This window comes from Mesocricetus auratus, unplaced genomic scaffold (genome assembly GCF_017639785.1).
Source record: "Mesocricetus auratus isolate SY011 unplaced genomic scaffold, BCM_Maur_2.0 Super-Scaffold_6730, whole genome shotgun sequence".
In the NCBI taxonomy this organism is placed as follows: domain Eukaryota; kingdom Metazoa; phylum Chordata; class Mammalia; order Rodentia; family Cricetidae; genus Mesocricetus; species Mesocricetus auratus.
Window position 1 is genome coordinate 73,838,807 of NW_024429184.1, and position 26,736 is coordinate 73,865,542.

General features: G+C 42.6%; 1 non-coding gene across 1 annotated transcript; it reads right to left on the bottom strand.

Moving 5' to 3' along the window:
• Positions 1-18,775: 18,775 nt before the first annotated feature.
• Positions 18,776-18,879, bottom strand: LOC121139041. Its single transcript, XR_005875898.1, has one exon. It is a non-coding gene; the product is annotated as a U6 spliceosomal RNA (small nuclear RNA).
• Positions 18,880-26,736: the final 7,857 nt, after the last annotated feature.

The following is a 26,736-nucleotide window of genomic DNA, read 5'->3' on the forward strand; positions in this document are numbered from 1 at the left end:
GGCCTAGCACTAGTACTTGAGACAATTGACCAGTGGTTCTATCCACTGCTGAAGCTGTCCTTTGATCCCCACAAATAATGTGTCCTAGTTAGAACACTCCCTCCTTAACGTGTTTGACTTGTTGGGTTTTTGCCTTTGGGTTCTTTTGAGCAGAATCTCATGTTACCCAGGCTGGCCTTGAACCCACTGTACAGCTGAAGATGACTTTAAATTCCTGTTCCTCGGGCCTCTACCTCTTGAGTGCTAGAATTACATGTGTGCACCATCATGTGAAACTCGAATGTATTTTATTTTAATTTTATGTTATGTATACACTTAGGTCTCAACATGTTTTACTAATACATTCTTATTAATCAAAAGTTACTACTTCACTTATTAAAAGTTACATGAAAAAGATAAGTATTAAATTTAAATGTGAGAATATCAAAATTTTCTGGGCATGGTAGCACATGCCTTTAATCCCAGAACTCTGGAGGCAGAGCCAGGTGGATCTCTGTGAGTTCTCAGCCAGCCTGGTCTACAAAGGAAGTTCCAGACAGCCAGAATTATACAATGAGATCCTGTCTCAAAAATAAGAAAAAAAGATTGTCTTTTAATGATTTTATTTTTGATAATTTTATACTACACAGCCTCTCCCCTCTCCAACTCTTTCCATGCCTCCTCTCAAATTCATTACCCTCTTAAAATTATTATAAATTAACTGGTTCTATTTAATGTTGCTCTTATGGAGAGGTGTTCAGGGCTGATCACTTGCAATCTGACCAGTCATCTCTGGAGAAGATACAGTCTCCTCTCAAAGAGGCCATTGAGAATGCAACTCTTCATCTAGGGTGGGACCTTGTAAGAGTCTCCCAACCCCCCCCTCAAGAAATACCAATTGGTGTTGTCATGCAGGTCTTGTTTAGGCAGTCATATTGTTCAGATTTCATGGGTGCAACTCCCTGTCATAAATAGAGGACACAGTCTTGCAGCAGACATTCTCATCCTCTGACATGCTTTCTCTCTTCCTGATGTCCCTGAACTTTAGGAGCAGGGGCTATGTTGCAGATGTATCAACTGAGGATGGGTACCCTATGGTCAGTTGTTCCCTGTATCTTGACCATTTATGGATGTATCTTGTATCCTTTCCACCAGCTGCCTGGGTCCCACTGCCATCTCAGACACTATGTTAATTATGAAGCTGTTGGCCATTTGCTATGGTTTCTTAATAGCTAGGTCTGTCTTAATTATTAACCCATAACTACTAATATATATATTTATAAGGACTTACCTTTCTGAGGACACCATCCTGATGTGTCCTCTCCTCCTGGGATCACATGGTGACTCTCTACTCTAGACTACATTTCACAGAATCGTCCTTGACTTCTAGTCCAACCTATCTTGCTTCTCTATTGGTCAACTGTGCTTTATTTATCAACCAATAGGGTAACATACACACAGAAGGACTTCCTCCCTCATATGGATTTCTGTGATGGTCTCTAACTGCTGAAAAAAGAAGACTGAGTGATGAGGGGTAAGAGCTACAACTTACCGGTGAATATAAGGATGGGTGTTTAAACCAAAGTTTGGAATTACACTGGTTTAAGAAAATGGCAGTACTAGGTACTTCTCTGGGGTCCATGACTCACCAGCCAAGAGCAGTTGGCTAGATTTACCAAACTTATTATGATTTCTTTCCTATTGAGTAGGCCTCAAGTCCAATAAGAAGTGCCACTATGGCATCTCGTGTATTCCTTGTCAAGCTAGTTACTGCTGTGGTTCCTATCTCACGCAGCTGGGGAGGACTGTTCCTTGCCTTCCTCCTTTGGCAGTTTGCAGCACACACAGACTATGAGAGACGGTTCTCAGGGAGAAGGCTTCCAGGTCAGTTACAGTTCAGTACTGTGTCTGAAGTGTGTGGTGTCCAGCAATAGGGCCTTACCTTCAACATCTTAGAGGCAACCAAGGACAACAGCAGTAAGTAGCATTGTTATGGAGTCTCTTAGACTTCCCTGAGTAACGACTTGAAGGGAGGTTTGCCACGTGGGCAATGGGTTTTTATTAGTCTGTTGTTCTGACAAAATGTACTTTCAAGGAAGACATTAAGGAAACAAATGATAACAGGAAGGTAGACATATATATACCTTTCCCTTTTCCCACAATGCTTCATAAAAGAAGTGACTTGGAAGCATATGGAGGCATAGCTTTCATCTTTTCCTTCCCACAAAACATAACAAAGAACTTTATTTAAAAGGCAGGGTATGGGTTTTACTGACAAAGTTTGCAAAACAAATTCTAAAAATAATGTGGTATAGCTCTTGGTTCACATAGCAAAATGATCTCAACAATATTTATGGCAGATTTCATGTAAATATTACTTCATGTATAAAATTTTTGTGATAGGCTGGGCAGTGATGGTACACACCTTTAATCCCAGCACTTTGGAGGCAGGGGCAGGAGCATCTCTGAGTTCAAGGCCAGCCTGGGCTACAGAGTGAGTTCCAGGATAGCCAAGGCTACACAGAGAAATCTGTCTCAAAAAAACAAAACAAAACAAAATTATGATAGAAATGTGTGTATAAACATGTAATTACATGTGTGCAGGGCTGGGCATGTATCACTTCTGAGAAAAGCATCATTGTGAGTTCATCATTGCATGAACATCACAGAGTGCTCACACAAACATAAATGACACTGGCTACTACATGACGGCACCATATGGTACAGCCTCTTGCTCCCAGCCAGCAAACATGGGCAACATATTACTATAATGAGCACCACACACAGTCATAACACAGCAGTAACTGTGTGCAGCTTATCTTAGGGAAGGTATGAGGGCTGGAAAGATGACCAGTGTTTAAGGGCTGGCTGCTCTTCCGGATGTGAGTTGTGTTCTCAACATCCACAGCTCACATTCACCCACCACTCCAGCTCCAGGGGATCTGATGCCCTCTTTGGCCTTGGAGGCTACCCACACAAGCATGCGTGTGGGCACATATGTACAGATGCCACACCACACAAAAATAAATTTTAAAAAAGAAAAGGTACACAAAGATACAGTGTAAATTAATGTTTTTGAATGGCACAACTGTCTACACGCTTATCCTGGACATCACTTGCTGGATTGGAAGTCGATGCGGGTGAGACAGTGAGTGCTGAGTGTGGAGGCTGAGTGTGAAAACACTGAGTGTGGAGACTAAGTCTGACTGAGTGTGGAGGCCATGTGTGGAAGCTGAGTGTGAACACTGAGTGTGAATGCTGTGTGAACACTGTGTGTGGAGGCCACACTTGCAGGGTGCCAATTACAAACAATGTAGCCTAGGGTAAGCAAAAGCTTTTTTTCCCCACAAATCAACCTTTGATTACTGCAGCATTTTTACTTAACCGTCTGAGCCATCTCTCCAACTTAATTTTTAAAATATAAGTAGTAGGGGGCTGGGGCAAAGAGCACTGGTTGTTCTTCCAAAGGGCCTAGGTTCAATTCCCATCACCTACATAGTGACTCACAACCATCTATAATTTCAGGCTCAGGAGATCTGGCATCGAAACAACACCTCCCTTTGTGTGTGTGGTGGTGAGGAGGGGTGTAAACCAGGTGTGGTAGTACACACTTTTGGTCCTAGCACTGGGGAGGCAAAGGCAAGTGGATGTCTTTGAATTCAAGGTTAGCCTAGTCTACATATCAAGTTCTAGGACAGCCAGGGCTGCAAAAATAAAATAAGGTAAATAATATAAAATATAGGTCATAGTTTTAAACTAACAGTGGGAGATACAGTAAATACCTATGCTCTTATCAGCTGCTTAGCTGTGACATTGTATGTACTGTATATGACTGCATGTGCTGTCATATACAGTGGTTTTCTTGCACTGGCAGCACACATATGAATACTGCCCTGTGCTGTGATAGCTATTATGTTATTCATTAGGAACTTTTCAGCCCCATAACACATGCTGGATCATAGCTGTTTATGGTACACCACTGACTAAGGTATTGTCATGTGGCACTTGACTGTACAGATACACGCTACATCTAATGTTGAGTTTTTTTGCATTTCTTGATGGCTGTTGAGTGCAATATGCTTCTTAGTGGTTTCTTAAACTCTGTGTGTATTCCTCATTCATCATACTCTTAAGTATTTATCTTTTAGCATTAACATGCTTACCTGTCTTGATCCAGCAAATGAATACATAGCAATCTGTTTTTAGGATGTACTATTACTTTTAATGAGAGGGAAGAAGCAATTATGAGGAGGCATCCAGATATTCTAGCACTAAACTGTACCCCAAGCCCTATTACTTTTAAAATTAAAAAAGAAAAACAAAAGAACCAAAAAGTAAAGTTACAGAGTTGTAATTTGTAGTCAGTATATTCTAGTAGTAGACTCATAAGCATAGCTTGTCCACATCACTGTTCTCAGAAAGTGTGTCGCTCAGCCTGGTGGTACATCTCTGTCATTCCAGTCCTCTAGAGGTGAGGACAAGAGGACAGCAGTTTAGTTTTAAAGACAGCTTGAAGTGAGACAGGATCTCAAGAAACAGGGGCTAGGGATGTAGCACGGGAAAATGAGGAAATGAGCCCATGGTACCCAGGCAAAACTGCAGTGCACTTGGAAGAAAGGGAAAAGAATACCAGGAACAAGACAGAAATATCTCTGTTTTTAAGACAGCCTCTTTTGCTAATGCTCTTCCTCTGAAGCTGTAGCTGTCTTGTTGCTCTTTGTTCAAAAACAGTGATCCTGATTTACAGATGCTGCATGTTAGATGAGCCCTGACCACTGTGATAAATTCTCAGCTGTCCGTAAGGCTCTTTCTTCCAAAATGTCACCCACATCAGCCCGCGTGTCCCACTCAAAGCCCGTGTAAACAGCACAGAGCTGGCCCCTGTCTGCTTCTGCCGTGTTTGCCTGAGCTTGGGGATATGTGTGGTTTCTGCCATCTCACACAAATGGCATGACACCTTTTGTGTTTCTTGCTGCCTTCTTACCTGTCAATTTGACTTTGAGGAAATCCCTTCTAGTCTAGTATCTCTAATTCATTTTGTGTTGGTGGTGTATAATATCCTGTAGTATCTAATGCTATAACATAATCAACTGTTACTTTGTTAAACTATTTAACCTCAGAGGTGCTATGACAACAGTTCTTACATCTATATTTCCCAACTACTAGTGACCATTCAGGGCTGAATGAATCATGATGTTTTGTTTTGTTTATTTTTCTTTTAATAGGCATGATACATCACTTTCCAATAAAGTTGTAACATTCAGTATGTTGGTAACAGGAATTATTTCTCATTTGGGCTTGTTATTTTGCTTCATACAAAGTAACAGTTGACTGTTATTTTAATTCTATTTCCCTAGCTGCTCATGAGTTAAAGTATGCTTTCATATGCGTGGCTGCAATACTATAATTCAGCCTTCTCTTCCTCCTCTTCCTTCTCTTCCTCTTCCCGCTCCTTCTTTCTCCCTTCCCTCTCATAAAAATCTCACATTGTTGTGACTATAATTTTTTCCTTTTTTCTTTTCTTTTTTATTTTTAAAGTTAAATTTAAATTAGAAACAAGGTTGCTTCACATGTCAATTCCAGGTCCCTCTTGTCGTGACTATAATTAATGAACATCTTTTTGTGCGCTTTTTGTACCCTAGATTGCTCGATTCTCTCTTTTATTAAATACTTTTCAACTTCTCTCTTCCTCCTTCAGGTGACTGATTCTCCTCTTTGGATATTTAACATAGTACTTTCTCAGTTAAATAAGGATTTCACCTTTGGGGGAAGATCATACAGTATAATTTTGATAGAAATTGTGCTTCCTTAATCTATATTCTAATAAACTCCAAAGAGTAAAATAAAAGTATAAAAAAGAACAAAGTGAAAGTATAAGAAATAAGTCAATACAAATATTAGAAGAAATTTTGATGAATTTATTTATAACATAGATGTAGGAATTCCCATTAGCTATGATCCTGTCTTCAACCGTAATACCGGTAAAGATCCCTCAGCCTAGTTGCATAAAAACATCACAAACTTTCCGTAAGAGAAATAATAACAAATCTCCACAAGGAGAAGCAAAAGATAAATGTCAGCCTAACAAGGCAGCATACCTAGGTCACCAATAAAGGCCCTGTGACTTTGTCAACAGAAAAATGTACAAGATACTTTAGAGAAACAAAGTAACTTAAATTTCATTGGCTAAAAACATGCATAACAGTTCACAGAAAAGGACAAGCCAGTTACACTTGACTCATGAAAGATGCACAAATTAATTCGTAAGCAAAATGTCACCACACCAAACCTATCTGATACCTGGAACTGAAAAACTTGGCAATACACCACTTATAAGGCTGTAGGAAAGTCGGCAGCCATTAGAAGGAGGGAGTACAGAATGTACAAGCCCTGCAAAGGAGAATTTTGCAATCACTGATTGCACTGTCTGCTCACAGGTAGCAGTCTCGAATCTACCAAAAGACCATCTTCATGGTATGAAAATGGTGCCCTCAAACTGTGCATCAGAACAGAAGGACATTTCCTCCACTAAATGACCAGCAGTAACCACGTTATCCAAGTGAGCAACGACCCTTAGTGGGACAGCTCAATACTGCCACTCACTTCATATGAGGCATCTACAGAGAATCTTACCAGAATGTTTAATCTGAACTTAATCACAAGAAAATGATCAAATTAAAAGTTTAAGATGTGGGGTACTCTAAAGTACTATTGGGTTCGACTCTTTCAAAAACCCAATGCTATTAAAAACCAAAGGAAATGGGACAGTTCTAGATTTAAAATGCTTAACGTGAGCCAGGCGTTGGTGGCACTAGTGAGGCAGAGGCAGGCGGATCTCTGTGAGTTCAAGGCCAGCCTGGTCTACAAAATGAGTTCCAGGACATCCTCCAAAACAATACAGAGAAACCCTGTCTCGAAAAACAAAAAGCAAACAAACAAAAAAAACCAAAATGCTTAACGTGTGTGTGTGTGTGTGTGTGTGTGTGTGTGTGTGTTCTTATTTCAGAATGTTAGGATCTGTTTGGAAATGAGAAAACAGCACAGTGGGGAAATTATGTGTAAAAACAAGTTGCTTTAATCAGTGATTGCAAAATCCTCCTTTGTAGGGCTTGTACATTCTGTACTCCCTCCTTCTAATGGCCACTGACTTTCCTACAGCCTTAGAAGTGGTGTATTGCCAAACTTTTGAGTTCCAGGTATCAGATAAGTTCGGCGTGGTGACATTTTGCTTGTGAATTAATTTATACATCTTTTGTAAGTCAAGTATAACTGGTTCATCTTTTTTTGTGAACTGCTATACATTTTTTCAACCAATGTGGTTTAATTTACTTGGCCAGAATTCATACAATATGCTATACAAAACAGAAACTGCTGAAATGTGTCTGTCTAGATTAAATACCTCTCAATGAGCCAGCAACATGGGGCAGAAAAAAGGAATGACGGTAAATTCTCAGACTGTCAAAATTACAGTTAACATCTTGAGGTTTCACATCCACAATTCAAGCAACTGTAGAGAGAAAAAGAAACCTTAATAGGCTGTACTCAATATGTGCAGACATTTTTCTTGCCTGTCTTAACAACTATTAAGACAGTATTTATATTGTATTAGGTTGTATAGCATAAAGCTGACTTACAGTACTCAAGAGTAAAAGTAAAAGTACCATTTCTATGTAAGTGTCTTGAGAATCATATATTTTGGGGCCCACAGGGTCTTGGGATCAATCCCCATGAGTATTGACTGAAGTGTGAATACACACAGAAGGTATATATTATGTGTTCCCTATTAGCAAGGCCTTAAAATTAACCACTCATTAGTGATGGACATTCTTCAGTCATTCACCAGGGTAAGTAACTGGCTGCCACAGTGGCCAGGCTAGCTTGGCCTGTGTCTCTTCCCAGGAACAACTGTATTTCAGGACATAGAGAGACCCCTCCCACACACATACACTGAACAGAGCCCTGATTGCCCCCTAACACACACACACATACACACACACACACACACACACACTGAACAGCATACTGACACAAACTCATTTCTGAACCACATTATGCAGAAGTAAAACCATAAGCAAAAAGTACAAATACTGCCTAGTCAGGTCTCATATAAGCATGTGACTTGACTACTTTTATTGATTTTTATTGATAAAATTTATTGATTCAGATACCTTACTATGGCTGTGAGCCTCTCTGGGACATGATCCTAGACTGCTCACTGGTGTATATAGAGGCTCCCACATCACCAAGAAAATGTCCCACACAGTACAGGTCATGGGAAGGTACAGTCAAATACACAGTGTGACTCATAGGTTCTGAATTGAAAGCAAGAAAAGAGCTTCTTGAGAAGGCCTTTTAGAAGAGATAGAGTTTACAATCCATGGATTAGAACATATTGTTGAATGGGCAACTTTCCCCTTAGGTGTTATGGTTTTAATGAGAAATGCCCCTACAGGTGCATGTGTTTGAAGACTTAGTCCCCTAGCTGATGTAGGTATTTGGGGAGGTTAACCTTTGAAACTGTGGTCTAGCTAAAGTGGATTGCTGGGGACCAGCCTGGAAGGAGTAGCCACATCTGGCACTAGCTCAAGCTCTGTTTCCTTACCCAACCAGATACAAGAAACTCTGCTATGGATTCCCTGAGGTGATGGACTTGGCACCATGACCCACAAGAATTCTTCTTCCTCTTCACTTGCCCTGTTGGATTTCTTCCCCCAGTGGTAGAAAAGTAATGATGTACTTGGTGTACTGACAGTGAAATGATGATTTGTCAAAGATGCTAACAATGCATATGAGGAAAGGGTCGACAGTTGTTCATCATTAATCATGCCTTCATGATATTTTGGTTTTTTGTTTTGTTTTTGTTTTTCCAGACAGTGTTTCTCTGTGTAACAGCTCTGGCTGTCCTAGAACTTGCTCTGTAAACCACACTGGCCTCAAAATCACAGAGATCTGTCTGCCTCTGCCTCCAAGTGCTGGGATTAAAGGCATGAGCTACCTGGCATGACTTTCTTTAAATGAATGCATCCTTCTACTACTGCTGTATCTGTTAGTAAGTCTTGAGTTGATGTCTAGTTAGGTCCATAGCTGTAATCTTGCCTGCTTCCTTATTCCCTGACCCTGGTGAAAGGTGAGATTTGGAGAAGGAAATATTCATACAGTTGAAATTAATTTAGTTCACCTCTATATATGAAGCCATAGTACTGCCTCTTACAAAGCATCATACATTTCCCATGATTTGGAGAAATGACTTTTTTTTTAATGATTTCTCTGTGTAGTGCTGGCTGTGTAGAAACTCACTCTGTAGACTAGGCTGACTTCAAACTCAGAGACCTGCCTGTCTTTGCCTCCTGAGTGCTGGGATTAAAGGTATGGGCCTGGCTGGAATGACTTTCTTCTTGCCCAAACTGAGCTTTGCTTTAGTTTCCTTGGACATTATCATGTCTACTTCAGCAATGGCCTCACTGACAAAATTAAAAACCCTTGAAACCCCTTATCAAAATAACAAGTTTATTAGCTAGAAAATATGGGTGGGAAGCTAACTGGAGAGCGACACCACCCAGATGCTTCCCTTGGGTCCTGATTGTACCAACCACCACTTCAGCAAGTGAAAACTCTACATGTTAGAAATTGAGTAGCAGACAGAAATTGTGCTGTTACACTGTTTTGGTGCTTGCTGCAGAGAGCACACCCGGGAAGTATCCTACAAAAAGAGTAAAGATCTACTTAAGGCAAGCAACCTCGGGTGTTGGGAAATGCTAATGGGGAGGTGTTGAGGGAAACACTGTGTTAACTGTGCTGGGCAGGTGTATTGTTCACCCCAGCAGGAACTGAGCAGAAACAAACAGCAGGACCAAATGCCTTGGAAATGAGATCAGAGCACAATACTGAAAAGATGGCGAAGCACACCAGTACACATCATGGCCGCCCAGGCAATGCCTAGCTGTGGAAACAAATGAGTTGACTCTAGTAGAGATGGCTGCTCACAGTTTCTAACAGAAATTCAGTCCTTGAGGTAAGTGCTTGAGAACTTAGAAGAGGCTGATGGTGGGATAGTCCCCACGTTATATAATGCAATTATTTTAAATATGACTATTTGTAATAAATAAACAAAACCTGAGACTAAGAACAAGGAAGGCTTGATGGTCCATCCTCTGTCCCCGTCCTAACTGCCCAGCCTCACAGTCCTCAGGTCAGTATGTCTTATGGACCCATGTGGCTGCAAAGGGAAAAGTATTCCCACACCTTGTAGGAAAGTAACTCTATAGTCCTGTCCCTCTTCCCCTGGGAACCTGCTCCTGGCACCCCTGCAGTCTAATAGTCTGCAAAAGCCTCATGGTGTTAACTAAGATTTTATCTAAGGTGCAATCCTTTGTTAATGAGAAGGAGCTGTAGATAATGTATATAACACACAACAATATATACAGCATAACAATGCCTTCAGGGTACTGAGAATCATGCTAAAATTGGTAGCCTTTGAAAATAGAATTAGGACTGAAAACTGTAGAGCCTATAAAGGTGACTTGTGAAACTTGGGAATGCTCTCCTATCAAGACCTTTGGGCCACAGAAGCCAATCCTAGGCCCAAAGCTGTATCAGTGATAGAGCACTTACCTTATATACGTGGAGTCTGTGTTCAATCACACCACAAACGCCTATGCTTGTGATTTTCCTTGTTTGGTTGCTTGCTTGCTTGGTTTTGTTTCATTTTGTCGTGTTGCTCTTTGAGAGAGGGTTTCTCGATGTAACCATCTTGGGAATCTTTTTGTAGACCAGGTGGACCTCGAACTCACAGAGATCCTCCAGCCTCTATCTCCTGAGTGCTGGGATTAAAGGCGTGCGCCACCATGCCCAGCCTGTATGTATATTCTTAAGAATTGCATTTAGGGCTGGAGAGGTGGCTCAGCAGTTAAGAGCCTGTTCCTGCAGAGGACTTAGATGGTGCTTCACAGCACTCAGTAACTCCAGATCCAAGGAGTCCAGAGCCTTCTCAAGCCCACCCTCTTCCCACTGTCTGCTTGTGAGAGCCTGTGCTAGAGGATAGATGCGTGTGTTCATGCTGCCTAAACCACACACACACCATACACACACATACAACACGCACCACACACATATACACACATACACATGCCACACACACACAACACAACATGTACACATACATACACTACAACACACACCGCAGCACACACATACACACACTACACACACACCACAATACACACACACATACACACAACACACACATACATATACTACACACACACTACAACACACACATATACACACCACAAAATACATACAACACAACACACAACACAAAATACACACAACACAACACACACATATGCACAACACAACACAAACACAACACACACACACACTACTCTCTCTTATGAAAGTCATTTGGTTCATGATTAGTGTTAGATGCCACATGGTAGGAAACAGACTGCTTGTAGCAGCCTCTCTAGCCCTACTGGGATCTACAGTCACCTGGGAAAGATGGACCCCTGGACATCATTGATCCTGTTCACCATTTGCTATAGCTTGGAAGTCAGTATGTCCATATTCTATTCCATAGAATTCCTTACACTGGCTAAATTATTTGTCTATGGTAAATGTTACATTGTATACTTGGCTTGAACTATCTCAAATTCCAAGTAAAGTTCTAATATGCATTTTTTATCTGTTTAGTTATCTGACATTGTGTTAGAACCTATGATACATCACTGTTAACTAGGTGTGTTTTTTGTAGTTGGTATATGAAATAGTGGTTCATCCTACAATCAAGAATGGTTGATTGAAGCATTGTACTCAAGCCAGGTCCTTCTTTTTCTGTAAGTCTGCACCAGTGCAAATACTACGGTCAGTATGTGGGCAACACTTCTGGGTTCCACCTGTCCATACATCACTCCGTTGCATTTCTACTGACATTCTTCCACTAGAAGCACATACACCTACAAGCTATTTCTGGAGACTTGCTCTGTTCCCCAAGGTCCAAAGTTTGTCCTCTCTCCCATCCATTCTCACCTTTCAACTGGGCAGATGGCAGATCTTCCCAGTGATCAAATTTACTTATGCTTCTTCAAGACACAATCAAAACTCAGGAGTGCAACAAGGCCTTTCAAGATAGCTGCCTGCAAGCTGCATGAACACTTCCTCCCTGCTCTGTTCCCTCATCTGACAGACACTCATTTATTCTGTGCAGGCTAAGATATTGTTAATAGAGAGCCATGCCTTCATTTAGTGGGGCACTAAGAAAGAAAAAATGATGACGAAACAGGGACACATTGACTTAGACCAGTTCCTCGAAAGAGATGATCTGCAAGCAGACACCGGGAGGGCTCTCCTGGACAATGTATGGAAGGAACCAGGGCAGCAGGGCAGGCCTGGTAAGAAGTGAGCTGCAATGGAACAGAAATGGAGGCCTTGGCAGAACCACACGAGGCTCAGAAGCTGGAGGGTCCTCTATGTTGTCCCACACAAAGGCAAGGCAACTGTACCTTTGTACCCTATATAGTCTTAGCCAGGATAGGGTGTAGCCTTGATTGAGGTAGCTCCCTCCAGCAGAGAGCTGACTTCTGTACAGACTCCAGGAGGGTGGAGTGGCATCACTCCATTCACTGCAATGTCTTTTGGAGAGTGAATCTGACCGGCTCAGCTACTGCAGGTCTGTAATGGAGTTCTTTTTGCTCACATCCTTAAAGCAGTGTGGTGATTTGCAGGAGAGGAAGGACCATGGAGACAAATGATGCTTTGAGGCTGTTTTGTACTATCGCCATTGTTTCTAAGTGTGAAGCTCAGAATGGTGACGTGTGCCCCGATTATCACACAACTGCACTGTTCACCTCTAAACTTCATCTTGCAAAACTGAACCTGAATTTTCTCCATGCTCACTCCCATCCCCGGGCCCTCAGTTCCTGGAGTCCACCATTCTGTTTTTTGTCTTCACAGGTTTGACAATTAGATATGGTGGAGTCATTGCTGTTTATCTTCTTGTGCACACTTGTTCCACTCAGGCTGTGTCCTTATACCTCATCCAAATGCCCTTCCTTCTTAGGACTAAATACCATTCTACGTGTGCACCACATTTTGTTTTTCCATTCGTCTGCTGCAGACATTTGGATCGCTACTGCCTCCCTCTTGAATGGTTGTACGCAGTCTACTGCAAATGGTTTTATAACACCTCCCCAGACACTGAGTTCGACTGTGTTGAGTGCAACTGGTCTGTGAACAGGACCTTCCAGCAGTTCCATTCTCGGCATTTTTGACCACCACACTGCATTGTGTTAGGATCCACGGTCAAGGCTTTTCTATTTCCAAATCTGCTTGGTTGTTTGGTCTTGGGTACTGGCCACTCAAATGGTTTGGAGGTGATATTTCATTATGGATTTTTACATTTCTCTCATTAATTATATCAAATATCTTTCCATTTGCTTGTTTTTCTGGATTCTTCTTAGAGAAATTTCTATATAAACCTCCCTCTTCTCTTTCTCCACCACCCCTCCCTTGACAGGGTCTCACTGTGTAGGTAGCCTTGCCTGGCCCGAAATCTGCTATATAGGCCAGGCTGGCCTTAAACTCAGAGTTCTGCTTGCCTCTGACACCTGAGTGATGGGACTAAAGGTGTAGGTAAGCCACCACAACCAGTTTACTGTTTCTTTTTCAGACAAAAGTCTCATAGAGTGAGTGTGGCCTTGAACATTGGGATTGCAGGCCTGTGCTTGAAATTTATGTTTTTAATATATTTTTTAAAAATTTTATGTGCATTAATGTTTTGCCTAAATGTAGGTCTGTGTGAGGGTGCCGAATCCCCTGGAACTGGAGTTATAGAAAGTTGTGAGCTGCCATGTGGATGCTGGGAATTGAATCCAGGAACCCTGGAAGAGCAGCCAGTGCTCTTAACTCCTGAGCCATTTTTTCCTCACCCAAATTTATTCTCTTTTAAGAAATAGAATCTTCAAACTGGGCTTGTTGGCATATACTTATAATCTCAGCACTCTTGAGGCAGAACAAGAGAATCGCCACAAGCTCAATGTCAATCTGGTTTACATAGCTCAAAGCTAGCAAGAATTACATAACAAGGCTTTGTCAAAAAGAAGGAAGGAAAATACAATCCCAAGGATTGATTTCAGCTTCTCTGCTTTCTCTTTAAGATTAAACTAAATTCTCAATTTTTTTCATATCTTGATTCTCATACTTGGAAAATCCTTTACGCTCACTGCTAAAATCATTAAGCCAATGTCCTCGATTTAATCTTTAAGGTTGACTAGCCAACATTGAGTCACTGTAATCTTCGAGGTCAGACAGGAAAAGAATTGACGTCGTTAGCAAATACCACTGCGTAAGTGTCGGAGCAAAAAATGGCAGCGCAATGGCACAGTGGTGTAATAAGTTGTAATGAACAACAACCCTGGCCAGGCAAGCTGGAAGACCCTTACCCCTGAGGATGCCCTGGTAAGGTGCTGGGCGGCCGCAGCACTCTCTCTCTGACACACAGCATCTCAGCCAGTTATCAAGATGTTTCCTCTCTCTGGAAAGCCAACAAGCCTGGGACAAGTGATGATTTGGCACATGCTATGCTCCAGGGACAAATGAAGCAGGGGATGTGTCACACAAAGGGGCTTCCACCACAAGCCATAGCACTAGTCTGCAGCTAAAAACAGAGCCACATAAAAATAAACCTTCAACTTCTTACCCCAAACAATAAAGATGCTTTCCAGAAAATGATACAATCTAAACAGCCTTGAACTTAGCTGGCTCCTTTCTCCAGCTTTTACAAGGGGAATAAAAAGAGGAAAACTTAAAAAGCGGATCTATTGGCCCAGTTGGTGTGCATTGCTATACTGTAGCGCAGCTCCAGAGTGACAACAATACAGGCACTGCAGTGGTGTTGCCTTTGGAAGAAACAAAAAGCTACCACTTTTTATTATTTCTCATGTATACAGTGTTCTACCTGCATATACATTTTCATGCCAGAAAGGGCACCAGATCTTATTATAGGTGACTTTGAGTCACCATATGGTTTCTGGGAACTGAACTCAGGACCTCTGGAAGATCAGTCAGGGCTTTTATCCTCTGAGCCATCTCTCCAGCCCCTTTTTTCATTTTTTATTAATTATTTTTATTTTTGAGATCATACTATAGTTATATTGGTTCCCCTTCCATACAACCCTTACTCTCTTACATATTCATGACTGCTTCTCTAATTGTTACATTCGTATATGTATGTACACATATATTCATAAATATAATATACAACCTGCCTGTGTAATGTTACTTACATGTATATATTTTCAGGGCGGACTATTTGGCATTGGATAACCAATTGGTTTCCTTTTACCTAGGTTATCTGAGGTTGGAGATGTAGATAAGCATATTACTCTTTCAAGGCCTGGTACTGCACATACAAACAAACCCAGGTGATAGTTCAGAAAGAACCAAACATTGAGAACAGTGTGAACCTGGAGGCAACATTGTGACGTGTCCTGGATGGCTCTGTTCACTTTCTGCTCCATCCCATAAGGCAGGAGGGAGCACTGTCTCCTCTGCATCTCACAGGAGGGGAGGCCCAAGCTGCTCCTGCATCTGCCAGGCTCCTCAGGAAGGCACTGAAGGTTCAGGTGCTAATGCCTGCTGTCACTACCATCCTCTCGTTCTGTCCTATATCCAAACCAAAGCTGTCCCTTCCCTCATTTATTCATTAAAGGCCTGCTAGAAAAGCTACTCTCTGGCCCTGGCTGGGTGGTGGTGAAGTAGGACTTTAATCCCAGCACTCAGGACAGCCAGAATTACACAAAGAAACCCTGTCCAGAAAACCTAAAAATAACAACAGAAAATGTAAGATTTGAGCCTTGGTCCTAGTTAGTTGTGTCAACTTGACACATGTGGGAAGGTGCCGCCACCACTGAAGAATTGCCTTGGTCAGATTGGCCTGTGGGCATGTCTGTGGGGCATTTTGTTGATTGATGATTGACAGATTGACATGGAATGGCCCTGCCCACCATGGGAGAAACCATACCTGGGCAGATGGTCCTGGGTTACACAAGGAAGGTTTCTGAACCAGCCCAATGGCGCAAACCTGTGAGCACCACTCCACCGTGGCTGCTGCTACAGTTCTTGTCTCCATGTTCCTGCCTTGAGTTCCTGCCTTGGCTTTGGCTTCCCTCGACAATGGACAATGGACAAGCACTCTGCCCACTTCAGCCCCAAGTTCTTAAGGTTTTGTATAAACAGAAAGAAATGTAAAAATCCATTCTTGGACTGGAGAGATGGCTCAGAGGTTAAGAGCACTGACTGCTCTTCTGGAAGTCCTGAGTTCAATTCCCAGCAACCACATAGTGTCTTATAACCATCTATAATGATACCTGGTGCCCTCTTCTGACTGGCATGCAGGCATAACACTGTAGGCATAATAATAAATAAAATATTTTTTAAATCCATTCTTAACAGAAGAGAAAGGCAGGGTAGCCTTGGGTTTTAGGAATTCCCCAGGGGAACAGAGAGAGGTGAGCTTAACTCAGTTTAACTCCAGAACTTAGATATTCCCTGGAGAATGCTCTTTTACATAGTAAGAGCTAAAGAAACTAAACAAGTCTTTAATTTCTTTTACATAAAATATATTTTATGATTCTTAATTTCACCTATCTGATTTGCATAGGAGCCAAAAATATGTAAAATGTATTTTGCAAATACTTTTCAGCACCTACAATATTCTGGAAGAGAGATTTTCATCTTGGCTCTGTTGTTTACAAGCTGGCAAGCAGAGCATAAACTTGACTTCTCTGTGCCTCTTTCACCATAATTTGGAGATAGCTAAATGGTGACAATTGAGTGAAGCATACATATATATAACCCTGACTGCTACCCTGGTTTCTGTGCCCTCACCTGCACCATTGACGGTGACTCTTTCTGACACAGAAGCTCCTACTAAGCACATTTTAGGCCCAACAGTTGCTGTAACAGGATGAATTAGTCTTTAGAGCCCATAGCTGAGCAAAGTCTACTTAGTGACATGATCATTTCAATTAGCACTTAAAGCCTAATCAGCCCTTCTGTAAATGATGAACATCCAATATTTGGGCAGTTAGAGACATTCATGGAATGCATTTGCAGGAATAGACTGACTTCTGTTTTCTCCTCACTCCTTCTAATTTTACAGGAAGAAGAAAAGGTGATCCTATACTTAGGGACCTCACTGTGTATTCCAGGGATCCTGGGTGGCCTGAAGGCCCAGGTGTGACTCACAGTTTGATCATCATTAAGACTATGCCAAAAAAAAAGACTATGCCATAAACAATATGGTTTGCAACAGTGAGGCAAAAAGCACTCAACCAGCTATAATCCAAAGTCATAAAATATAGTTGTCATTCCATGCAAACTCTTAGGAAAACAAAGATTTTAAACAGATTTTAATCTCATTATTATTATTAAATATGAGGCTGATTTTAGTTACAATTTGTGGCCATTATCTACATGTACACATGTATTCTCACTGTTCCTGTAAAGAGTAAATATATATACTATACTTATTTTACATTACTTATTTGCCAGTATAGTTTGCATATCACCCTAGAAAATAACCGCAGAATACATGATCTTGTAAAAATTTATCAAACAATATTAATACTGTATTCAGGCTATACTATAGGCCTTTTAATAAGCCTTTTCTCTCTAGTAGATAAATTTGTTTGCAGAAGGCTCCAGTGAGATGAGTACAGCTCCCCTAGGATATAAGAAAAATAAGACTCTTCAACTAATACAGTTAAGTGGAGTCTCATTGTAAGCTTGGAGAAACTGGGGAGAAAGCTTATAGCAGCTGACCTGCCTTGAGGTCACAATGTACCCCTCATTTTAACACAGCCAGAGGAAGCTTTGCTGTGATTTAAGTGGCCAAACCACTTAAGCTTTAGATGATGAATCTGTTGCTTAGTAACAACAGTCTGTGCTCACTTGTGTAGGTGGAGGCATGGGAGGTATTCTTCATTTTAAACACTGTGACCTACAAAGAGGGAATGTAAAAAAGACCAAGACTGTGCTCACAAACACAGAGCTTCATCAATCAGAGCCTCCTACAATCACCAGAAGAGCAAAGAAGATGTGAAGCCATGGGGGATGTCAAGCGGGTCCAGTAATCAAACACATCCACACGCATGCATGCCTGAACAAGCGGAGAGGCAGCTGGGCTGCCTGGAGAGTCAGGGTGCTAAGCTATACGTCTCAGTGGGTATTATGTCCTATCGAGGCCATTGTTTGATGGAGCCCAGGCCTAACAATGTCCCATTGTGGCAGATGCAAGTGAGAGTTCCAGGTCTCTCTCCCTTGTTTTCAGCCTTCAGAGTTCAGCCATCGTCCTGTGGATCGCTCTGCACACACACCATGCCTGGGCTCCAGGTGTCTCCCTTCAGAGTTCAGCCATCGTCCTGTGGATTGCTCTGCACACACCGTGTCTGGTCTGCCACCGCACATCACAGATACCTTGACCAGGTTTGGGGACATTGAAATCCCTGAGCCTACTCTGATTTTGATAAAATAGAAAGACTATTGCACCTATTTACAGAAAGAGGGCATGGAAAAAGCAGATTGTAGAGCTGCCTGCTGGGACGCACACTGCCTTCCTGCAAAGCCACGGCTGGAGCTACCAGGACATACCACGGACGGAAGACGCTCAGAGGGTTTTGTACAAATCTGTGATTATTTGAAACCTCCATTTTAAAAGGAACTTTAGTGCCATTTTCAATTACTTCTAAGAGGATGGTTTTGCTTAGCTAAACCTGGAATGGACCGTAATTTCTGCGTGGATTTTTTTTAATGCCTCATGACTTTGCATGCCATCCTTGAGAAGATGACATGTTAATCTTTGTATCGTTCCAGTTTTTACTATATGTCCTTCTCATCAAGGACCACTGAATGGATTTTAAATTCCTGACCTAAAACAGCAAAACCTGTAAGCATGTGGCTACAACTGTTCTTCTTGATTTCTAGATTGTCACATCTTTGGACTTGTTCTGTCTGTAGAAGAATGGTAAGAGGCTTACTGTAAAGAGTTATTAAGGAGGCACTGGATATCATAGAGTCACCTGGAAGTCATCTGCTCCCCATGATGTGGCCCTTCCTAGCTGAAACAGGTGATTACACATAGTTTGTACCAAGTGCTTGAGCAATCCCTGTTGCTCAAGGTTCAAAAGAGAAGGAGATGTTTCTCGTGGCTACTGAAAGCTCTGTGTTTTTTACCTTTCCTGCCTCTCTGGGTTGAAAGATCTTGATGTAGATTACTCTCCTAATGTCCCACAGTGAGAACGCCTGCCTTCCAGAAGTACTGAGTGTGGACAGATGCTTTGAGTCCCTTAAGTTAGTCCATTGAAAAGCAGGAAATTGCTTGGCACCCAATTTCCCCAGCTACCCATTGACTTCTTGTTTAACTGTCCTATGCATCTCTTCCTCCATCTGTAAAAGCACAGGCAATAACTGCCCACCGTTTCTTATTGGGATTTGTTGAGAAACAAAGAGACTGCTATAGGTAAAAGCACTTTATAAAAGAAAGCCATCTGTGTTGCTAGGCAGTATGGAAAGATGGCTGGCTTGCACACATGCCACAGGCCTTTTGGGACCTGCTGTGACAGTACATGTCTTCATGCCTGGCTCTGCACACTTGCCTCCTTCACTGCTCCACAGACTTGCATTCTGTGTGTGTCTTCCCTTGCCAGGCTCTCCCCAGTGTCTTTGTGACTAGGAGCTTAGGCTCAGCACAAGACCCAGGAAGTGCAAGCTCTGAGGTAAAAGTTGGACATAAGCTAAGGAAAGCAGAGAAGTTGCTGGGGGAAAAGACATGATGAGCATTTTTCTATCAGAACCTAATTTTGCATAACAAGACTGCAGCCTTTTCTAAAATGTATTAAGAATTTAACAGCACAAGTTGGTCTTTTTTTTTTTTTTCCGACCTGCTCCATCTCCGACCTGGACTGGTTCACCCCTCCTTAGACAACCTGGAGGTCCCCCTCTCCTGGGAGGTCACCATATTGATGCCGAATTTAGTACGGACACCCGATCGGCATAGCACACTACAGCCCAGAACGCCTGAACTCAAGCAGTCCTCCTGTCTCAGCCTCCCGAGTAGCTGAGACTACAGAAGTGCACCACCGCTCCCCACAAGTTGGTCTTATTTTTATATGTTTGTTGTTCATTTTTAAAAGTTCTTAGGACCCAAATCTTAATCTACACAAGCCTCTTGATTTATTGTAGTGTCACACTATTTCTGACTAACTGTCACTTGGAACTTTCCTCATGACACAGTAGAGAAATAAGGAGTCATGATCCTTCCCTGTGACCTCAGCAAAGCTGTGGAGTAGAGTGTGGACCAGGTGATCACATCTGTCTGAGTCAGTCATATCTTCCCACTCTAGACCGTTTCTCCCATGTTAACTCCCTGTCTTCCTCCAACCTTTTGGGTTTTTAATCAATGATCAACCCACCGTGAGACCTCATAGATTCCCTTGTCATACCAAGAGTTTCTCTGAACTTGAGTCAAGTCAGCAAAAAGCGGGAAGTGAGCCTTGAGGCAGAATCTGTGCTAGATTCCGGGAACAAACAGTAAAGGGTCCTGTCTCTTTAGGGTCTTTAAAGCTCGTGAGTGAATACAAATTTTAGTAAGTGAAGTCAATGCCGAGCAGAGCATCTGCTGGGGAGGGAGGGGCAGAGAAGGGTGGCTGACATCACAGTGCTGGGAAGTGGACTGTCAGCTGCTCTCTAAACATTCTGATACAAACAGATTTCATTCTGCTGGAGGTGAGAGACCAGTGGCCTGGGCTTCCATTAACCTTCTCACAATAGGGCAGATTAAGCCCGCTCTTTAAACAATGTGTTGTCAATCACTCTATCAGATGTAATTACCTTTTCTAATCTTACAGTGACTGCCTTGCAGGTGCTGAGGGAAGCAGGTTAAGAATGTTCCCCGCTTATCTGGGTATGTTCTACTCAGTTGAAGGTTGCAGGAGTAAACTTCATTAGGCATTGTCCTGGCTCATCAGGTGGTGTCACTGTCAGAGACCAGCTAGTCAAAGTCCATCTGTGAATTGTGACATGACTATGCCTTGTCACTCTCGCCTTTATGAGACTGACCACCTAAAAGGCACTTGGTGAAACATGGACTGTCCAAGTCTGCTTTGTTCAGTGTGGCCATACGAGCCATTGTCACCTTGAAGGCAAATTAATTGTATGTGACAGTGAGGCTGTGATAACTTGGAAGCAAGGAGGCTGGCAGCACAATGTTGTGATTCAATAAAAGCCCACCCTAGTCTGACCTTGTGTTCTAAAGCCAGACAGGCCTGGCTGCTGTCTAGCATTTCCTGTTGTGAGCAGATTAAGAAGAGAGCTTCAAGCACAACATTTTACTATACATAGAGTATGAATCCTAGCTATATTTTTAGTTGTTTTTACTTTTAATTACATTTATATATGTGTGTGTGCATGCTCTCTCTGTACATATGTGTATACACAGAGAGAGAGAGAGAGAGAGAGAGAGAGAGAGAGGGAGAGAGGGAGAGAGAGAGAGAGAGAGAGAGAGAGAGAGAGAGAGAGAGAGAGAGAGAGAGAGAGGGAGGGAGGGAGGGAGGGAGGGAGGGAGAGAGAGAGAGCTAGAGAGCTCAGAGGACAGCTTAGAGTTGCTTCTATCCTTCCACCATGTGATCCTAGAGTTTGAACTCAGGCTGTCAGGCTTGGTGATAAGCTTTGAGCCTCCTCATCAGGTCCTAAACATCTTAATCACCCAATTTTCACCCGGTAAATTTATCTCCCCCACCCCTCCCCCTGAGCTTCGAGGAATAGCACCCAGGATTTTCACAATGGTTGGCAAGCCCTCTGCCACCAGATTTATCTCAATTTCTGATGTCTTTTGTGTCTTTCAGCTCCCATCTTACTATTCACTTAACCCCGGTTTAATTATAAGAAATTTCGACCTTTCACTAAGCCATAAGACCTTAAGAATACAAAGCTCAGGGCTTCTCATTTCAAGCAGGGACCTTTAGCACTTGTTTGGGTGAATCCCATTAACTCACAGATCTGCTCTTTAGAAACAGCCACCCAGCACTTTCCTTCCTGCTCTCCAGCCTTAAAGCACGGTATGCAGCGTTCTCTCACTTTAACCAAAACTTACAATCAATTTCTGTGCAGGGTATCAGCTAAGATGGGGAATAGAAAAGTACGTTTATGAAAAAGTTCTGGATTTTTCTCACTTTTTTTCTTTCTATATGACAAATGTTTCCAGTATCCTCTTAATTTCGTGCACTGTGAGATAATAAAAGTTGATGCTAGCTAAATTAGCACCTGATAGTGTGTGAGCAGGGACATCATGCCCAATGCAACTAGAAAGTTCAATGTTAGTACTACTCTCTACTCACCCAGTTCTGTGACCCAATAGCCCTTCCAGACACAAGATGCATGCTGACTGGCGCAGGGGGGCCGGGGGAGCGTGTAAAACACAGAACCACTGACATCAGGATGTAATGTTGCACTTGAACAGAGTTGTCTCCTCCCTGTGTCATGTTTAGTTAATAGGAAGTGTTCAGTTTAATGTCTCTCTAAAGGACATGCTACCGTTACACAAAAGACAGAGACTGCTACAGAAGGTCCCAGCCATCGTTCCAAAGTAACTTAATGTTTACTAAGAACCAAGTAAAGGCTTAACAGGAGTCTCTCAGCACTCAACACCACTGAGATAAATCAGTGCTATTATTATATGAGGAATATGGATTAGATCAGTTAGAAATACACTTAGGAAATCAGTCTACCACAAGATCTAGCAATTCCACTCTTAGGATATACCCAAAAGATGCACATTCATACAACAAGGACATCTGTTCAGTTATGTTCTTTGCAGCATTATTTGTAATAGCCAGAATCTGGAAGCAACCTAGATGGCCCTCAACTGAAGAGTGGATAGAGAAAAAAGGGGTACATTTACACAACGGAGTACTACTCAACAGAAAAAAACAATGATATCTTGAAATTTGCAGGCAAATGGATGGCACTAGAAGAAACCATCCTGAGTGAGGTAACCCAGTCACAAAAAGACAAACATGGTATGTACTCACTCATATATGGATTTTAGACATGGAGCAAGGGATTGCCAGACTACAATCCCACTGCCAAAGAGTCTGAGAAACAGGGAGGACCCTAAGAGAGATATCCATGGTACCCCAGATAAGGGGAATGGGACAGGATCTCCTGAGGGGATTGGGAACATGGGGGAGGGGAGGGGGAGGGGAGGGGAAAGGAAGCTGGGAGAAAGAGAAGGGGAGGAGAGGAGAGGAGGACATGGGGTAGCAGGAAGGTTGAGTCAGGGGATGAATAGAGATGAACAGGATGAGAGGTACCATAATAGAGGGAGCCTCTATAGGTTTGAGAAGAGATCTGGCACTAGGGAGATTTTCAGAGATCTACAAGGATGATATCAACTGACAATCTAAGCAATAGTGGAGAGGCTACCTTAAATGCCCTCCCCCCGACAATGAGATTGATGACTACTTTATTTGCCATCCTAGAGCCTTCATCCAGTGGCTGATGGAAGCAGAGACAGACACCCACAGCTAAACACTGAGCTGAACTCCTGAAACCCAGTTGCAGAGAGGGAGGAGTGATGAGCAAATGAGTCAAGACCTAGCTGGTGAAACCCACAGAGGAAGCTGACCTGAATGAACAAGGGAGAACTCATAGATCCCACACTGGTGACTGAGAGACCAGCATGGGACTGATCTAGACACCCTGAACGTGGATGTCAGTGAGGAGGCCTCAGCAATCTATGGGGCCTTGGATAGTAGATCAGTATTTAGCCCTGGTGTACAAGTGGACTTTGGGAGCCCATTTCACAAAGAGAGCTCTCTCAGCCTGGCCACATGGGGGAGGGCCTGAGCCCTGCCAGAGATGATATGACAGGCTTTGAAGATTACCCATGGAGGGCCTCAACCTCCCTGGGGAGTGGAGGGGAAATGGGATGGGGGGTTTGATGGGGGATGGGGGAGGAAGGGAGGGTGAGGGAGCTGGGATTGACATGTGAAGCAAGCTTGTTTCTAATTTAAATTTAAAAAAAGAAGAAGAAGAAATGCGCTTAGGGTCCCAGACTGCTAACAGTGGAGCTTGGAGACTCCTTACTGATCTGTAACAACTGCAAGTCAGAAATGCTTGAATTGCCTCTTGTGTTGTGAGCAGCTGGGTTTTTGCAGTGCAAGGTTTTGACTGTAACACACTTGGAAGTCCAGTAAATCATCTTTGTAAAAGTATGAGAGGGAAGTGAGCAGGAGGAGAAAGGCCCTCACTGTGGGAAAATCTTTGCCATACACAGGCAAGCATGGGCTTTTCTGTAGATGTCCTTTCCATTTTCAAGTAATAGTGTTTGTTCTCAAATAAAATAGAAAAACAAAATGCCAAGGACATTTGTGGGTAGAAAGGTAGGAAAGACACAGAATGCTGAAGGAAGTGATTGCTGTCACACTGTGTGTACTAGTCAAGTGAACCCCTCCCTGCTGCACAGAATGTGTGATCCAAGGCAGTATCTCGAGGAGTGACCATTGTGATTGGCACAGTTCCCTGGAGAGTATCACCATGTGCCCTTCCTCTACCTGACCTGCTCCCATTAATCAAATGAAACCCAAAGTTCTAAAGAGCCAGCTTTTGTATCACATGTAAAAGTGGACACAGTTGAAACAAGCAAGCTGTGCAAAGAATCTGTAGATGGAATGGAAAGCACAGATGGAATGGCTTCCTCAAAGCATCTTGTTTTCAAATTTGCCTTGAGAACATAGTAAAGCCACAGCCAGCCAGAACCAAGACAAAGCCCATTTTCCATACGAGGGCACTTCTTTCTGTTTCCAGTGGCCCATTTTCATGTTTTACACAATGATTCCCTGCCTCTCTAAGCATGCCTTCAATGTTCCTTCAGAGTGTCCTGTCCTACATCTTACACTAACTGCTCCAATAGCCTCCTCTGTGTGGACAAGTCGCCATAAAACATAGTCAATAAAGGGCTTCCTGGTCAGAAAAGTAGCTTTGTCAAAGTGGTTAAGAATCCAGGACAAGAAGTTCATAAAATCTTAGCAGAAGTTCTCAAACCTATCTGCTCATTAAACTCCTCACACTTGGGGCTAGAGAGATGGTGTGTTGGTTAAGAGTAAACACTGCTCTTTCAAAGGAACTAAGTTTGGTTCCCAGAACCCCTGTTGAAAGACTCATAGATGCCTATAATGCCAGAAACTGATCAGAGAGGGGATCTGACACCCTGTTCTGGACCCTGTGGGCACCTGCACAGACACATGCACAGACACACATTTAAAAGGAAAAAAAGCTTAATCTTCCCACACTCACATTGCATGTGGGAAGCCAGAGGGGATGGAGGACACCAGGAGAACAAGGCCCTCTGACTAAGCAAGGCTCACATGAGCTCACAGAGACTGGAGCAGCAAGCACAGGGCCAGCACAGGTCTTCACCAGGGCCTCTGAATATATATTTTAGCTTAGAGCACAGGTCTGCACCAGGTCCTCTGCACATATATTTTAGCTTAGAGCACAGGTCTGTCTGCACCAGGTCCTCTGCACATGTATTTTAGCTTAGAACACAGGTCTTCACCAGGGCCTCTGCCTATATATTTTAGCTTAGAGCACAGGTCTGCACCAGGGCCTCTGCACATATATTTTGGCTTAGAGCACAGGTCTGCACCAGGTCCTCTGCACATATATTTTAGCTTAGAGCACAGGTCTTCACCAGGGCCTCTGCCTATATATTTTAGCTTAGAGCACAGGTCTGCACCAGGGCCTCTGCACATATATTTTGGCTTAGAGCACAGGTCTGCACCAGGTCCTCTGCACATATATTTTAGCTTAGAGCACAGGTCTTCACCAGGGCCTCTGCCTATATATTTTGGCTTAGAGCACAGGTCTGCACCAGGGCCTCTGCATATGTATTTTAGCTTAGAGCACAGGTATGCACCAGGGCCTCTGCATATGTATTTTAGCTTAGAGCACAGGTCTGCACCAGGGCCTCTGCACATATATTTTAGCTTAGAGCACAGGTCTTCACCAGGGCCTCTGCCTATATATTTTGGCCTAGAGCACAGGTCTGCACCAGGGCCTCTGCACATATATCTTAGCTTAGAGCACAGGTCTGCACCAGGGCCTCTGCACATATATCTTAGCTTAGAGCACAGGTCTGCACCAGGGCCTCTGCATATATATTACAACTTTCAGCTTAGTATTTTTACAAGACTCCTAAGGGTGTGAAGGAGTGGGTCTCTGATTCTTGTACCTGCTTGTGGGCTCTTTTCCTTCAGTTGGCTCGCCTTGCCCAGCCTCAGTGTGGTGGCTTTTCTTTGTTTTATTACATTTTCTTTTCTCATGTTTGGTTGTTGTCTCTCAGAAGCCTGTTCTTTTCTAATGAGAGACAGAAAGGAAGTGGACACAGAGGGGAGAGGAAGTAGGTAGGACTGGGAGGAATAGAGGGAGGAGAAACTGTAATTGGGATGTATTGTATGAGAAAAAAAATCTATTTTCAATAAAAGACAAAAGTGAAAAAATTACAAACAAAAAATATTAAATCAATAGATTTAAGAGAAACTAAAGTTCAGCCAGTGAGTTCAGCCAATGTGCAACACAAACATAAAAATATGGAGAGTTTATAATCTCTTAAAGGAAAAAGTAAAGGCATCTAAGAGTGTAGTAGGGATTTAACAAATAATAAATATTTTTTAAATGTAAAATATTTCTCATACTCACATT